This window comes from Poecile atricapillus, chromosome 14 (assembly GCF_030490865.1).
Source record: "Poecile atricapillus isolate bPoeAtr1 chromosome 14, bPoeAtr1.hap1, whole genome shotgun sequence".
Taxonomy (NCBI): domain Eukaryota; kingdom Metazoa; phylum Chordata; class Aves; order Passeriformes; family Paridae; genus Poecile; species Poecile atricapillus.
Window position 1 is genome coordinate 8,422,774 of NC_081262.1, and position 4,188 is coordinate 8,426,961.

Below are 4,188 nucleotides of genomic sequence, written 5' to 3' on the forward strand. Positions count from 1 at the left end.
AAGTGACAATTCTTGCTCATTTAATGTTTGCTTCTAAATCTAGAATTTGCCCCGTGTCTCTTCACAAAATTCTTTTTTGCCTTCTGCATCACACTTGTGACTGATTTTGAGTCCCATGTTTTGAGGTTTATTCTGTTGAAGTGTTAATTCCTAACAATAACTATAGCTTAAAGTTCCTCGGTTGGCAGAGAAGTTGTACTCTGAGAAAGCAGGGAAAACGAAAACATGAGATAATTTTCCAAAGCAGAACTAAATGCCAAGGAATCAGCATCTTCAGTTATTTATAGAAACCAATAACCAGATACACAGGCCCAAGCAGAAGAATGAGCGTGGTCTCTGCGATGCCCAGAGCCAGGAGCATGAAACAGGACAGACAGACAGGTCTGTGTCCGTGGGCACTGCCAGAGGCTTTGTACAGACACTGAGGGCTGCAGGGGCTGCACCTGGCACCTCTGCACTGCTCCCAGCCCTGGGGAGATGGCTCTGCCCTGCAGCTGAGCAGAGCCCTGGGCACAGACCGGCTCTCCTGGGACACTCAGTGCAGAAATGGGGCATTGGGGTCAGCGCTGCCTTCTGCTCTCTGTTCTCTGCTGGGGCGTGTGCTCAGGGCTCACTCTTCATGTCTAAGGCTTGACTTTGTGCTCTTAAGACTTCAGTACTGGTTGGATTGGCCCTGTCCAAATTATTGAAAATGTCAGTTAAAGCTGCTTGTTGCATCTTTCATTAATTTATGTTAATGCAAAGAATAAATGCAGGATGGGACTAACATAATATGTTGACTTACTGGAAATCTTTTGAGAGTCAATGTTTATTATTCTTTTTTGCAGGCACAGCAGTGAAAAAATGATTAATTAATTTGCTTGGTGAGCTAGATGAGGGCAAATGGCTGAAATCTGTGGGAAATGAGAGAAAGGCCCTCTGGATAAAGATAGGATTGCATGTTACTTATTTTTTCTGTCAAAAGTAACAATGAATATTACATATATTTGGGTGATTCATCAGTGGTGCACAAAACTATTGTTTAAGATTGAAATGGATCATTAATATTGAATTTTACAATTTCTTTATAGATGGTTCAGCTTAATTTCTAAATTTCTTTATTAGATGTCTGTCACACTCCAAGTGTTTTTGATTAGCATGAGCACGAGTGTTAAAAATACAGCAATTTAATAAAAAAAATGGGTGCTTTAAAAGCAAGAAAACAAATACTTAAAACAGAGAGCTCAGTGCTTCCTTTCCCTCTGAGGGCAGAATTTCAGGAGAAAATTCCTCAAATCTCTGTTGCTGCTTTATGTGCTGATAAAGTGACCGAGGCTCCCCACCTCCTACCAGGTTACCTTTTACTCAGCTGAATATGAACCTTGCCAGCTTCTCTAACTCACCAAGGAGAGAAAGAGATGAAATTTAAGCAAACAGGCAGTCCTCTGACATGGCACTTCAGTATTTTCCTTTGTATCAGAAATTGTCTGTACTGGGAAAATAAATAGCCAAATCTGTGGGCCTTCTGAGACAGCAGTTTGATTCCTGCTGCTGTTCATGTGAATTTTGTTCCTCAGACACTGGAAGTGCAGTTTTAGAATTAGCAATTCTAATAAATAATGAGTACCCCTGTGCTGAGGAAACAGGGACTAAGCAGTGAGGTTTTTGAAGGTGAGATGGCTTTAGAAATCTTGCCAGAAATCTGAGTAACTGACTTGTCCAGGAAAGCTGAGGCTGAATGTGGAATTGAACCCTGAGATGACTGGTGTCTAATTTTCCTGCTATTCAGTATTCCTTGCTTGGTACAGCATCTGTATTTCTATTTTTGTCCACTCTGAAAGTAATTTAAATTTGGCTTCTTGCAAAGGTAAATGCAGTAAAATGAGGGATGTAGAAAAGGCCTGAAAGGCAGCAAATTTCCTGAGCTGAGCACAACAGCATTGGCCCACATCACACCCAGTGGTGGGTTCACTTTATGTGTGGTTAAGTCATGTTTTCCTTGCACATAGATTAGTGGCTTTAGAAAATCTCAAACTCCATTAAATCTATTTCTGGTGCATTATTGACTTATGCCAGAATTCTTACTTTTTCTTTTTTTTTTTCTTTTTTTTTTTTTTTTTTCCTTTGAAAAGAACATCAATGAGTTTAATCTCTGTCATTCAGCCTTTTATTTAAACCTGGAATGGGCCCATATGCCCTTGTACAAATGAAGAACAGCTCAAGGCTGATTAGTATTCTCTGAGCCTTCATGGATTATTATTAGCAACTTTTCCCCCTTGAATGTTTACAGAGCTTTTGTGAGCTTTTTACATCAGTTAGCTTGTCCTTTCAATTTTCTATTATACCTTTTGTAATTGCTTTCTGTCTATATTTGATATGTTCGTGCTTTACTCCAGTAACTTCCATTATCACTTTTAGCTTTGCTGTTGCTGGGATCAACCTGATTGCATTATTTACTCTGTTTGCTTTAAATATCACTTCTTCCTTGTTCTCCCCCTCCTCTCCCACCATCTTTCTGGGAATATTTGAGTTTAGCAGCATAATGCTGTCTGAAGTCTTATTTGTTAGCTTTATAGCCCAAGACCACGATTGCTTGAAGCCAAATGATATGTTATCATAAAGCACTAGACACCCACAGACCATTATTGAATTTATCATAGCTACGAGCTCAATACACACTGAAAGATAAACTTGTTTTTTACTGCCTGTGGAAGTCGGCAGGTTGATTCCTTCTTTAATTCTCATTTTTGTCAATACCAGAATAATTAAATCCCCATCACTAAGACCAGTTTATTCACAGCTCTCTCACCACAGTGAGTCCTTTTTTTGAGCATAGTGTTGTGGTAAAACACAAGGAATTCCCACTCCAAGCCTTCCTGCTTGTTCATGTGCTCCATTGCCTGCCAGAGGCTCTGCTCCCTGCAAAAGGAGGGGGTGGGATGCTGCCAGGCCCTCCTCTCCCCTTTCCTCTGTGTGATGTGTGACAGATGTGGATGTTTCCTCTGCAGAGAAACCCCAGAGCTCATTGGGTGTTTCAGGGCTGTGTTGGTTCCTCTCCACACACAGACCTGACAAAGTTGAACCAGCACCTGCCCAATCCAAACCAGCCCTTTCTGTCCCTTATCTGCAGAGAGAAAAAAATTACTGTGTTATAATGAACATGGAAACTGGATGCAAATTTTCTTGTGCATTTAAGACCAGAAATGGAGTTTCCCTTCTGTTCCACATGCCAGCTGTATGTGCTGTTATCCTTGGGGATGCTTGGTGGGATTGCAGAACAAGTACAAACAGCTCTGTCTGGCATTAAGGAAGGCAAGACCCACTTTAACTACTGAGTACCAGCTCTGTTTTAGTCTAAATAAAAAACTCTAGGCAAAACCAGAAGGGATTTATCCTGCACTTCATTAAACATGAATATTCAGTAAATTTAACTACTTAATCTGCTACATAAGAATTCTGAAAAATCAGCTTTGGTTACCGTTTTAGGGAATGGGACATTTCTGGTTAAAAATTAATTACTAGGACATAGGATATTTGTGAAGTGTTACAATAACAATATATAACATTATAGGATGAAAACTTCTGCTTCTGTTCCTTGTAACCTGGCACCAGCTCTTCTTGCTGTTTCTTAAATATATGGAATAAATTACTTTTTCACAAATGAGCTGTTGCTTTTTCTGCATCCATTACCTCAGGGGCACTGGGTACTCAAAGACCCATTACCAGGCTGCAAAGCAGCATCTCTCCAGAAGACAAATTATGCTTCACAAAATGTTTGTTGTAGGTCCAGGCTAAGATTTGGACTTGTGTACAAATATATTTTCAGTCTTTAGGTATGTTTCTGGCACACTTTAGAGATGCAGACTGATCCTGTACTGCAAAAGGTACAAAATACTGAAAAAACTCAGCTTTTAAATAAAGAAAAGATGGCCCACACAATTAGAAGGCTTCTTTGCTACAGTCTTCATCAATTTAAATAAAGGCAGAAAAGAAATTGTATTAATACAATAAAAGATGGGGGCACAGCCGTATTTGGGTATTCAGCTTTTATTCCTTATTTTTCTGTGCAAGGTTTCCTTTCTCTATCAACATAATTAGCAAAATCTCCATCCATAAAGCCCTGCCTTGAGCTTACTGCTAGGTCAATGAGCCTATGTTCTTTCTGGTACTGAATGCTATCTGAGATTATTGCATTCATTAGTTTTTATA